Below are 13,374 nucleotides of genomic sequence, written 5' to 3'. Positions count from 1 at the left end.
GCGTGCCAGCTCCCATGCTGATCTCTGACTCATTAAAGTTAAGTCAGAATGACATGTGGCAGTTGAGGATTTAAAATGTGGTACTTTGAATTGATATGTGCTGTGAGTGTACAATGCCAGATTTCAAAGCCTTAGTACAAAAATAGTTAGATATCTTATTAGTAAGTTTTATAATGTTCATTATTTCTTAAAAGGATGGTATTTGGCATGTACTGAGTTAAAATAATATTATATTACTTTGTCCTGTTTCTTCTTACTTTTTTAAAAAAAATTATTTATTCACTTGAGAGGCAAAGTTACAGAGAGAGGGAAAGAGAGAGAGAGAGGTCTTCCAACCTCTGGTTCACTCCCCAAATGGCCACAACAGACAGAGCTAGGCCGATCTGAAGCCAGAAGCCCAGAGCTTCCTCTGGGTCTCCCAAATGGGTGCAGGGGCGCAAGCATTTGGGCCATCCTCCACTACTTTCCCAGACTCATTAGCGGGGAGCTGGTTGGGAAGTGGAGCAGCTGGGTCTTGAACTGGTGCCGTATGGGATGCTGGCACCATAGTGGATGCTGAACTTACTACACCACAGTGCTGTTCCTCTTTTTACTTTTTTTAAATTTATTTTTAATTTATTTTTTATTTTTTTGACAGGCAGAGTGGACAGTGAGAGAGAGAGACACAGAGAAAGGTCTTCCTTTGCTGTTGGTTCACCCTCCAATGGCCGCCGCGGCCAGCGTGCTGCGGCCGGCGCACCCTGCTGATCCGAAGGCAGGAGCCAGGTGCTTCTCCTGGTCTCCCATGGGGTACAGGGCCCAAGCACTTGGGCCATCCTCCACTGCACTCCCGGGCCATAGCAGAGAGCTGGCCTGGAAGAGGGGCAACCGGGACAGAATCCAGCGCCCCGACCGGGACTAGAACCCGGTGTGCCGGCACCGCAAGGCGGAGGATTAGCCCGTTGAGCCACGGCGCCGTCTCCTCTTTTTATTTTTAAAAAATGTTGCCACTAGGAAATTCGCCCTTGCACATGTGGTTCTCAATATATGTCTCTTAGCACTATTCTAGAGGCGTTGTCGAGTAGGGGAGCAAGGTGTGTGTGCACGTGCCCTTCTCTGACCACCCACCACCCCTTTTTCTTTTCTGCCTTCACTCCTGTTTCTGCTTCCTCACCTTGTTTTGGCTTCTTAACCCACTTTGGTCTGTTAGAAGCCGGATGTTGGCCAGGTCTGTGGGGACCAAATTCATTTCTGTCTGGCACTGCTCCTGTTTGGCCTCTGTGGTCCTGTTGACCGTGCTCACTTCCTGGGCTTGCTTCACTTCCGGCTTCTCCGGCAGCTGGCTCTTCCTCTCCCTCCTCTCCTCCCCTGCGTGCAGACGGTGCAGAGCTTGTCTTCCGCCCTCTCCCGTGTCGTCGGCTCGTGCCTCCCGTGTGGTTATCTGTGGTTGGGGACGTCTGCTCTCCACACCCATGGATGTATGTGCACCTTTGAACACTGCAGCTGGCGACCTTAAAGCTCCCTGAGACTCAGGGTGTCCTTGAGCACGGCCACCTTGCTGAGTGATGCTGCCTTCTGTCTTATCAGTCCACCTGGTCCTGGCCTCCTTCAGGTGGCCCCCCGCCTCCCCTGCACCTTTGACCTCACGTCTTACCGAGTCGCAGCTCCTACGTACACCTGCTGTCCCCCTGCTGCCCCTCCTCAGCTCAGGCCCTCTGCGTCTCTCTCTCTCTCCTGGTGCGCTTCCGCAGTTCTCAACTGGACTGTCTCAGTTCTCAGCCTCCTCCATTCCGTTCTCCCACCTCTTCCCAAGGGATCCTCTAAAGGTGCAGGTCTACTCTCGCGAGGCCCCTGTTTTGAAAATGGTTCCCCATTCAGGGGTAAAGCCCAGATCTTTTGTGTCAACTGAGAGAGAGAGGTGGAAAGGGGCAGTGGGTGGGTTGCCCATCCTCGCCTTGCTAATCACTGAGCTCCTGTCTTCTCTGTGGCCTCCCTGACGTAACACACGTGGTTACCTTGTCTGATCTTGGCTCCGCTGACACCTCTGTTGGGGCAGCTACAATGTCCTTTTTTGCTCTGCCACTGTCTCTGCTTGGAGTACTCCTCTGACCCCTGCTATCTCTGTTTCCTCCATTTTAGGCCATTTGTTGAACTTTGTGGCATTTCCTTGAGGGCAAGGATTAGTCCTTTTGTTTGTAGATCCTCAAGTCTGAAGTAGGCAAGAGATATTAGTGGAACAAGTTAATGCTTGCAAATAATGCATAAAGGTAAGGCATTGTTGGAGTTGTGATGGAGAGCCCAGTCAGGTCAGGAAGGGAGCCGGCAGGGTCCTGGCCGAGGTGACTTTTGAGCTTAGCCTTCAAGTCTAGGGGCAGTAGGGAGGGTACACAGGAGACCCTTGCGGTCACCGTCAGTGTGCTGTGTTCTGAGTGACACAGGGATGGTGAATAGGCCTGTCCCGCCGCCCATGTCTCATCACTGGAGAGAAATCAGGAGGGCAGCACAGGAATGCTCTGTGGTAGAGCCTGCTGTTTGCTCCGGAGCTGGGTTATGTAACTCAGCATGGCTTCCTTCCCCGGGACGCAGCTGGCATGGCAGGCGGGCAGGCAGGCAGGCACCGATCCTGGCTTGTGAGCTGCTCTGGGGGAAAGGAATGCAGAACAATAGCTGGCATTTTCATTGTTAACTTCTCCTTCGAAGCTGCCTTTCTGGATAGCAGAGAGGTGACCTCAGCAGCCAGTGACGGGGAAGAGCAAAATGAGTCATTCTAGGCCCTAATGAGGTGTATGAGGGACCCTTCCTGAGAGTGGGGGTCAGGTGAGGTTGTGCTGTGCCCTGGTGAGTTTTGCCTTGGGGCTCCAGGCAGCACTGAAGCAGAGCTGAGCTAATTTTACCCACAGGAGCTGACTGTGCTGAAAGGCAGAGCTTATGACATTGGCCTTATCATCCTGTGATACCCAAAAAGCTCCCGAGGTATAACCCCGTTATGTCTGGACTGTTTTTTCCCCTTCCAGTTAAATACAATTTTCCATTAGGTGTGCATATGGGAAGCAGTATGCCGAGGTGCAGAGAGCTTCAGATTTGGGTGCAAGGCTGTGGGGCAGGCTTTGGAGCCTGCCTCTGCCCATGCTCACTGGCCGTCTGAGCTTGGGTGAGTGACATGGCTTCTCTGAGTCTCTGTTCCTTCATTCATACAACAGGATTTATACCTGCATCCTAAGGCGGTGTCGCGTGGTGCCACTTAGCTGGCAACGTCTGTCTGCTAGCCACTGTTGGTCAGTGTTTCACCCATTCCTCTGACCGAACCCTTGAGGAAGGTACTCTTGCTGTCCCTGTCTTACAGGTAAGGAAACAAGAAGGTTAGACGCTAATGAGTCTTGAGCGAGCCAGAACTTGAAACCACATAAGAGGCTCCAGGGACCTGAGTTCCTAACCACCGTAGCTGACTGCCTTGAAATGACAGTACCCTTTGCTTGGAATATAGCACAGGCTTACTGTTTTCTAACTACCAGTTATGTACAGGCCATGGGCTCCGTGCTGGGTGTAAGAGTAGTGTGGCTATTGTGCTGTATCATGGGCTCAGTTGCTTTGCCAATGGAAGAGTGTGGTGCCTCTCACCCAGCTTCTCATCCTCCAGTGCCTGCAACAGCCAGGCATTACTCTTGTACCCATTTCGCAGATGAGGACATGGAAGCCTAGAGAGATAACATTACCTCCTCAGTAGACACACTCAAGTCTGGGGCTGTTGGGTCCTCATGTATGTTTTGTTTTCTCCATGAACTGTGCCACCTCCCAGGTCTGTTGTTATAGGCCACCCCCTCCCTTTCTCCCCACCACAGACCCCCTCAAGAAACCAGTATCCATGAAAGTGGTGGGTCCTTAGTCGGGGAAGGCACGTTTGCATGGTTAGAGGAGGTACCGATGAAGGTAAAGGAAGGTTAAAAAGAGAAGGCTTTGTTCCAGTTATTTATTGCTGTGTAACACATTTCCCCCGAACTTAAGCACGTATAGCAGCTCTTCATTATGCTCCTGGAGTTTCTGGGTCAGGAATCTGGACAGAGCAAAGGGGGCATAGCTCCTCTGCTCCGCAGTGCCGGAGGCCTCAGCTGGAAGATGCGAAGGCTGGGTGCTGGGGCATCTGGATGCTCACGTGTCAGTGGAGGCCTTAGCCAGGGCTAGTGGTTGGAATATCTGTATGTGGTCTCTCCCTGTGGCCTGGAGTCAGCATAGTGCCTGGTTTCAAAGGGTAAGCCTGGAGAAAGGGGAGAAAAAAGAGAAAGGGCGGGGGGGAAAAAGAGAGGCAGAGAGAGTTAGAGACAGAGAGGGGCAGGAAGGAGAGAAGAGAGAGAGAGCACTGGCAGGCTCTAGGCAGTAGCCTGCTCTACTCCTTTGGTTGGAGTAGTCCCAATCTCTCCAGGTTCAGAGGGAGAGGAAGTATAGAGTCCACATCTTGGCAGACCCACAAACTTCTGAAGATCATGAGGTTTGGGAAATATTGCTGGGACCATTGTTGGAAAATACAATCTGCCACAGGTCCCTTTAGGACAGGAAGAATCATTGCTGGTGGGGTGCTCTGTGGGGCTGCACAGAGCTAGATGGGCCAGATCTGTAGCAGGTACCTCTGTGAGATACAGGGGTATCCACTGGTAAATCGGGAAAACAAAGAAGTCAAAGCAGACGTTCAGGAAAGAGCCAGTAATTATGCTGTAATCATGCGTCATTTTATATGAATTAGAGATTGCACTGACCGTAAGCTAGTTTGTGCAATTCTGATTAGCTTATTGCACCTGCTACTAGGTCTATTAGGCTCATTACAGAAAAGTGAGATACTTTTCTTTCTTTCACAGGGGTGAGGAAAAAAAGATTATTTTAGGAATAGACAAAGATCTAGGGCAAATAAGAAACTGAGGAAGAGATGATCAGTTAACTGGGCTGTTTTTGTCCCTCTTTGCATCTATCAGGCCTAAGTCCAGAAAAGACATTCCTTGTAATTTAAGTAGAAAGGTGTTAATGAAGGGAAAGAGATGCTAACACAATTATTAGCAAGACAGGAGCCATGTGAACCAGTAGGCTACCTCCAGAGCTATTGGGCTTAAGAATTTATTCCACAGCCACAATCCAGCGATAAGCATGATGGGATTAGGAAGCCACTGAAATTTTTGCTCAGTAGCCTCATGATTTGGGCACTAGATTGCCAGATGGGCTTGGCTTTTGTTTAGTTTTACTTACACCTTCCAAATCTCATGGAAGCACATCTCACTGGTGGAACCTAATTTCCTAAGTTTGAGGGCATTTAGGAAATGCAGTTTGTAGCAATCTGTCTCTACAGTATAGAAAAGTGTTTTAGAGGCTGGAAATGGACTCCGATTGAGTCAGTTGAGAGAGGGGGTCTTCTCCCAAAACATTCATTTAAAAATTCCTAGGCGTTATGAACTTGAAATGCCTAATATTTATAGTTATAATGCTATTATACAATTAAGCAGATTTAATATTTATGTTTATATAAATCAGGTAAAATTAATATGCTTTATTCTAGAAAAAGCAGACCATTTGCCTACCTTTGATTTCTGAGTTGAGTTCTCTTTAGTTTTGAAACAGAAGTTCATTTGCACTTTTTCATTTGAAATTTTCAGTTTAATCCCCTCCTAAGAATCATGGCCTAGGACACTTGTCTTGTTTACATTGCTTGTTCGTTATTTGTTCACAACTTTTATTAAACACATACTATATGCCCAGAGTCAAGATTGGGCAATGTGGAGAGAAGTAAGGCATGGACTCTTCCACACTGGGAACAGAAACAAGTAGGGTGCGGAGTATGAACAGTACAAGGAAAGTCGTGGTTGATGCCTCTGAGTAGCTGACTGAATACATCCAGGGAGGAGAGACTGTTCTGAATAGGCTGAGAACTGGGGATTCACAGAGTGTGGTCGTGGTCCAGGGATTCTCAGGTGGAGGCAGCACCATCTCTTTAAGGGCCATTTGGCAATGTAGCAGAGAAATGTTTGGCATCTCAATGACCAGAAGCTGTGTTGCCATTGGCATTGAGTGTCCAGGGCCAAGGATGCCAGACATCCTGTAACACATGAGACACTGCTGATAAGTAACTATCTTTCTGCAAAGGGTGGTCTCCTTCCTACTGAGAGCTGCCGGAGGTGGGCCTTGACGGATGTGTGCAATGTGGATATTTGGTGTTGGGTGATGATGGAGGGTCACAGGTCAGGCAAAGGAAACAGTGTGGGTGAAGAGTTTGCTCTGAATAAGCTGAGTGCCAGGGGGAGTGTGTTTAGGCTGGGGATACGAGGTTGAGTCTGGGCTGTTGAGGAAAGTGGGCTATATGGTTAAAGCACTTGGGCTTATTCTGTTGCCAGTGGGAAGCCGTGTAAGACACTGGAGCTGGGCCAGTGATAAAGGAAACCCAGCATCATCTCATCGCTCTGCCCCATGCAGGCATCCATGAAGCTGTGTGAATGATGGAATTAAGTGCTGCACCCAAGTTGTGGTTTGTAGGGCTTGGACTGTTGACCTGAGTTGTGCCAGGTTTAGGATCCTGTGGTCCTGGGAGAGCCCTGGCAGTCAACACTGAGCTTCTGGAGAGTTCACAGGGAGGGCACAGTGGCCTGCCATGCGGATATGACTTCCAACATCCAAACTGGAGTCTTGTGGCCAGGCAGCAGCAGTTTCCTACACAAAAGAAGAAGTGAATGTCCTAAGCATATTGAAGGAAAGAAGGATGCTTTATGGACCTCCCTCATATAGCCCACAGGCCATGGGGCATATAGGGAGTACCTGGTGCAGCCTGTGTTAATGCTTTCACATCTGGAGCTTATTGAAGATTGCCAATCAAAGCTAGCATTATGAGCCACAGATATAAGACATTGCTTGTATGGTCTAGCATGTGGCACAGTGAGTTAAGCCACCACCTGCATTGCTGGCATGCCATATGGATGCCAGTTCAAGTCCTTGCTGGTCCACTTCTGATCCAACTTCTTGCTGATGGACCTGGGAAGGCAGCAGAAAAGTTCTTGGGCCCCTGGCACACATGTGGGAGACCTGGATGGAGTTCCAGGCTCTTGACTTTGACTTGGCCCAGCCAGCAGTTACAGCCATTTGCGGAGTGAATAATCCATCTCATACTAGAGCACCTGTTTGAGCCCCAGATGCTCTGCTTCTGATCTGGCTTCCTGCTAATGTGCCTGGGAAGGCACGAGCAGGTGACCCAAGTACTTGTGCCCCTTCTACCTATATGAGAGACCCAGAAGTAGTTCTTTGCTCCTGGCTTCAGCCTGGCCCAGCCCTGACCATTGTGGCCATTTAGGGAGTGAACCAGCAAATGGAAGATCTCTGTCTGTCCTTCTTTGTCACTTTTCCTTTCAAATAAGTAAATAATAAATAAATGTTTTTTAAAATTTCTACTCAACCTAACAATTTGCTGATGAGGTTCTTGAACCATGACCATGGCTGCAGGTTGTTTTCCAGGGTTGACCTGCTTGCCTGCATGCTGATGGAGTTCCCCGTAGGGTCTCGGTAGCTGTTTGACATTAGGTCAGACCCCTTCCTGCTTTCTGGATGCACTTTGATGGTTGGGAGGAGAAACTCAGGGATGGAAGTGAGCAAACTTAAGTGTGAGATGTTACCTGGGTGGTTCCTCTTTAGGGTTTCATTTCTGGAGTCTTGGAGGGAAAGAGAAGGATATGTAGCTATGTGGGTGACTTAAGAAGTTTCATTTTATGGATGAAAATACTGTTGTTCAGAGAGGGAAAGTGATTTGCCCAGGGTCATATGGTAAGCTGGCCATGGGGCAGCCTTGCACCTATTGTAATGAGGTTTACAGGACACCTTGCTTGCTGCTGGGGACAGAGTGTAGTGCACACAGGTTCTAGAGCTCAGGGCTGCCATGTGCTAACAGTTCAACCATTTACTATAAAATTTGTAAAACGAGTGTCATGATTGCATCTGATATCAGACAGTGAAAAAGATGAGACATGTGAGAATCTTGTCAACAGCAAGATTATGTTGCTGTTGACATTATGTTGATGTAGACATTTGTGAACTGGTCATTGGTGGGGCCCTTAATAGAGAAAGGATAGGTCAATGAAGACCCTGCTGACCATACCACAATCACAGAGCACATCCATGGGGTCCGTGTCCTTATTCTCCATGAAAGGGATTTTGCTCTCATATTTGGAGGTTCAGCTCCATGAGGGAAGCATGAACAAAACCTTGGGGTTGTGTGGAATTGGGGGTGACATTCCTGCCTGGAGCCCGGATCCATGTAGCAATGTAAGTTGAGTTGGGGTTCATCCTGGAGGCCCACAGTGCTGACCTGTTGGTGGGTGGACATTATTTTTCTGCAGTTTAGAACGCTAGTGATGGGACAGTTAGGAAAGTCACAGTGAAGTGTGTGTTTACTGGATAGCATTTGCAGGAAGTGCAAGGAAGCTGTGGCAGTAACTTGGTTAGTGACGACACATCTTGCAGTTGAAGGAGGAGTCCCAAGATGAGACGATTCTCAAGTTTTGGGCACATTCTTACTTATTTTTTCCAGTGGTTTAACTTTTGATTTGAGGTTAAAGTAAAAATTATAATAATATTTTATATATGTGTAGAACTGTGAAATTTTCAGGAGCTATGGAATTCCTTTTTTTTTTTTTTTTAAAAAAATGATTTGCTTATTTGAAAGCAGAGATACAGAGAGAATGAGAGAGAGAGAGAGAGAGAGAGAATCTTCCATTCACTGCTTCACTCCCCAAATGGCTGCAATGGCCAGAGCTGGGCTGGTCTGAAACCTGAAGTCAGGAGCCGGGAGCTTCTTCTGGGTCTCCCAAGTGGGTGCAAGGACTTAGGCCATCTTCTGCTGCTTTCCCAGGCTCATTAGCAGGGAGCTGAGTCAGCAGTGCGGTTGCTGGGACTCGAACTGTGCCATATGGGATGCTGGCGTCATAGGTGGTGGCTTTACCCACTAAGCCATAGCAGCCTCCCCCCCCTTTTGTATACACACACACACACACACACTTCTTTGCTCTAAAAAACATGGCAATAAGGTAGAAGTTGTTCTTATTTTTGTTTTACAGACATGAAAACTGAGGCTCAGGCAAAAGATGGGGTTTTGCAAGCCTTTTAGCAGGTTGTTGTGGCAACTGGGGCAGGGAATTCACAGCTAACACTTCCACCTGTGCCAGTGACCTGGCGTGCTGGTTTTCTCAAACTGATTTTTGTTTGTTTTGACCATCTTGGTTGTCATCCTTGGAAGCCCAAGAACACCATGAATTTCAAAGATTCCTGAGAGACAGAGAGAGAGAGAGAGAGAGAGAGAGAGAGAGAGAGGAGACAGAGAGAGAATCTGCCATCCTCTAGTTTATTCCATAAATGCCTGCAATAGCCAGGTCTGAGCTAGGCCAAAGCCAGGAACCAGGAACTCCAACCTAGTCTTCTACATATGCAGGGGCCCAAGCACTTGGGTCATCTTTTGCTGCCTTCCCACGCATGTTAGCAGGAAGCTGGATTGGAAGCAGAGCAGCCAGGACTTGAACAGGTGCTTTGAGTTGGGATGCTGGTGGCATAGTGGTGGCTTAATCCACTGTGCCACAAAGCTAACCCCCCTACTGGCTTTTCCATCCACAGACTTAGATATATTTCTGGATTGGATGATCATAATACAGCTTTTATTGTAGTATTATGCTAATTTCTTAAATTAGGTAATTCTCATAAAAATAATATTATCTAGGTAGATAAACAATATAATTTTCTATATTATAGGTGAGAAAAATAAAAGGTTGAGAGTGATTAACTTGCTTGAGAGGAAATAGGTCCTAAATACAAGGGTATTTAAAAAACCTCAGGGAAAAATGGAATTAAAAGGTAGGTTTATTTTGGGGTAAAATTATTTTGACATCTGTGTATATTTTTCATAACACACATTTCCATGAACTTTCTGATGAGTCTTGTATACTATAACTCTCGTTTTCTAATTCGAGGCCTCTTTCTTCCCTGCTATAAGATCCTACCCCACATAGTGCCTGTCTTACTGGCACTTAAGGAGGTCAGTGTCAGACTTTGGAAGGGCTGGAAGATACTTTGCAATGCTTAGACGTCTGGTGGTTTTCAAGCAGTTCTCCCTTAAGCCCTGAGTGGCACCAGGGCTGGAGTGCTGGGGTGGGGTCAGAGGGGGTCCTGGGGGGCTTCTGGAGTGGTCCTGAGGTTGGGGTGCCGAGGAGAGGGACTAGTGATGTGAGCTGGGTAGGCAAGGCGAGCCCTAGAGCCAGCCTGAGCCCCTCTGCTTCCTCCCAGTTTATAAGCTAAGCATCTGAAAGCATTACTTAAAGGAAAAATCCTGTTGCTAGGAAGAAAAAAGTTTCCAAACCACTGTGCTAGCTCACCCCCTGTTGTTTTTAAGAGCGAGAGACCAGGTGGCTTAGTACAAGCCACAGGTTGTGAGGGTTCCCAGGGCTGAGACACTAGCCTAGAACTCCCTTAACTCGGGATAGTTTGTTAGAAGCACTTTTAACTCAAATTCCCGTCTTGATGGGACATGGCTGTTTTGTTTCTTAAGGGAATACTTTTTTTTTTTTTTTGGTTTAAAAAAACAAACATTTATTTCTCACAATTCTAGAGACTGAAAGTCCAAAATGAGAGTGCAGCATTGTCAGGTTTTTTTTTTTTTTTTTTCTTTTCACCAGAGAAATCTTTTATTTAATGAGTACAAATTTCATAAGTACAACTTTAGGAATATAGTGATTCTTCCCACCATACCTGCTCTCCCATCCACACTCCCACCCCACCTCCTCCTCTCTCTTCCAATCCCAGTCCCATTCTCTATTAAGAAAACAAACAAACAAACAAGAAAAACCAAAACAACTGTTCCTCAACAGTAAGACAAGCGCTGTTCAAGTCATTGCTTCTCAAAGTGTCCATTTCACTTCTACAGATTTCCTTTTAGGTGCTCTATTCTCACAGATCAGGGAGAGCATATAGTATGTGACCTTTGGGACTGGCTTATTTCACTAAGTATGATTTTTTTTTAAATATGATGTCTTCTAGATTCATTCATTTTGTTGTAAATGACCAGACTTCATTTTTTTAAACCTCTGTATAGTATTCCATAGGGTATATATCCCATACTTTCTTTATCCAGTCTTTAGCTGACAGGCATTCAGGTTGATTCAATGTCTTAGCTGTTGTGAATTGAGCTGCAATTAACATGGGGGTGCAGATAGCTCTTTTATTTGCTGATTTCATTTCCCTTGGATAAATTCCCAGGAGTGGGATGGCTGGGTCGTGTGGTAGGTCTATATTCAGATTTCTGAGATATCTCCATACTGTCTTCCCTAATGGTTTTACCAGTTTGTATTCCTACCAACAGTGGATTAGGGTATCTTTTCCCCCACATTTTCATCAGCATTTGTTGTTTGTTGGTTTCTGTATGAGAGCCATTCTACCTGGAGTGAGGTGAAACCTCATTGTGGTTTTGACTTGCATTTCCCTGATGGCTAGTGATCCTGAGCATTTTTTTCATGTGTCTGTGGGCCACTTGGATTATGGAATTACTCTTATCTCTCCAGCTCCTGCTGAGCCTTTGGAGAATGGACTGGAGGCTCAGGGCCATGCTGCTTCTGAGTAGCTGCGCCTTGCATAGGGTTCTTGACCTGCATCATTCCACCTGGTCATGCCTCCCCTGTAGGACCCTGGGAATCTTTTAGAGATGAGTTCATTCAATTCTGTGCAGAACAGAGTTGGCTTACAGACAGTGGTGTGCTACCTCCCTGGCCCAGCCTTCGAAGGTGTTGTCCAGTTGAATGCACAGAGTCACTGAGTGCCCATGGTATGTACAGTGCTGAGAACAAGGGCAGGGCCCCTGATCCCGAAGCCGGGTGGGAATGCAGGGCATATAAGGAGTTTCCAGCACTTTGGGAGACGGCTACTTGCTACAGGTGGTTGTTAGGCATGCTCAGTATGTGAGAAGGATCTTCTAGGAATGGGACAGGGAGAATCAGGGCAATGAGAAAGAGGACAGTTGGAAAATGGAGAGTGCAGTCTGGCATCACAAGGGATTGAGTCTGCACTGTGAATTAGGTAATCCTGGGACTCAGGATCTCTGGCACTCCTACTTTTTCTTTAAGCCTTCATTTTCTCATCTGTTATCAGGGAGTGAGGTTGCATTGTTCACAGGGTTGTTGCTGAGATTAAATGACATAGCTTGTGTTAACCTGCTTAGTACCATGCCTAGCACCGAGTAAGCACTTATTGCAGTTGCTGCTGTTGTTAGTATTTGGCTGTAAGGAGGCAAAGAACCTATTTTCAAGCCTCATTAACAGTGTAATTGGAATTTGCTTGTCCAAAATCACACTGCTATCAGGAGTACAACCCAATCACTTTAGTGTACAACCACTTGACTCTGCTTTACCTTGCTGAGTTACTTCTGTGTGTCTCTACTCATCTGCTCCTCTCTCATTAGTGATACATCTTCCAAGCTCGAGTCTAACTTGCTATTCCCTGGATTCAGATCTTTGCATTGGCTTGGATTGCCCTTTGCTCTTTCATCTCTTCCCCTTGCCCAACCCTCTTTAAATACCTAGCCCCAAGGTCCAGCATCTCTACTAGGAGGGATCCTCCAGAACCCCAGGGTGTGCACTTTACCACATCGGTCAGCTTCTTTCTTGCACCAGGCTTGGGAGCTCCTTGGCGTTGTCCTGTCTTCATAGTTGTTTGCTGTATGTCCCTGGGGATTCAGGCACACACACGCAGTAGGTGCTCACACATCTACATCCATGCAGCGCATTAATCTAGTGCCTTTCTCACATGTTCAGTGCAAGGAAGCACTGATCCCATGGCAGCCAGAAAACAGTCATCCTTGAGTTGTGTGCTCCTCAGCTTTGGAGATGGATTTCTGGGGGGGGGGGGGGGGGAGATCTGGCCCCTCCATAAATGACAGCAATGACTTGGCTCTTTACAGGAATTGAGGACATCCTGACAGCGAGGGTATTGGAAGCCAGACCAGTACCTGTGTTCTTAGAGCTCCTGGGGTCCCCTCCAGCCCCCACCCCAGGTGATCTTCAGCAAGACCTCTGGTATGTAATTGGCTCAGCGGCTGCCTGCTGCCTGGGATTCCTGTGAGTAGGGCTGGGAGGTTTACTGGCTTGGAGATTCCTATCTTTCTGGTCTTTGCAACTTGAAATATCTTACACCCTTGATTGATTTATGCGTGAGAGCTTCCTCTGTGCTCTCTTTGGTAAATAGCTCCTTCCATTTCTCTCCCTGTGGACTTATTTCAGAGAGACTGGAGCCTGTGTTTATAACAACCTCTCCAAGGAAAAAACGTCATAGGTCACATTTCCGGAACGTAGAATCTCGTGGAGTCTTCCAAATGTCCATCTCTATTACCTCCCTTTAGCTCAGTAT

General features: G+C 47.2%; 1 protein-coding gene across 7 annotated transcripts in view; it reads left to right on the top strand.

Moving 5' to 3' along the window:
* Positions 1–13,374, top strand: part of LPP (LIM domain containing preferred translocation partner in lipoma) — a 742,983-nt gene that overhangs the window by 37,448 nt on the left and 692,161 nt on the right. For 5 of the 7 annotated variants that reach the window (XM_062210206.1, XM_062210207.1, XM_062210212.1 and 2 more), the window contains exon 2: positions 12,929–13,043. The exons of the other annotated variants lie outside the window; for them this stretch is intronic. The gene's annotated coding sequence lies outside the window, so the exon portion shown is untranslated. The remainder of the gene's footprint in view (positions 1–12,928; positions 13,044–13,374) is intronic. 7 annotated transcript variants of the gene reach the window in all.

Source organism: Lepus europaeus, chromosome 2 (genome assembly GCF_033115175.1).
Source record: "Lepus europaeus isolate LE1 chromosome 2, mLepTim1.pri, whole genome shotgun sequence".
Classification (NCBI taxonomy): domain Eukaryota; kingdom Metazoa; phylum Chordata; class Mammalia; order Lagomorpha; family Leporidae; genus Lepus; species Lepus europaeus.
The sequence above is the reverse complement of the archived record's forward strand: the minus strand, read 5'-3'. Positions and strand labels throughout refer to the sequence as shown.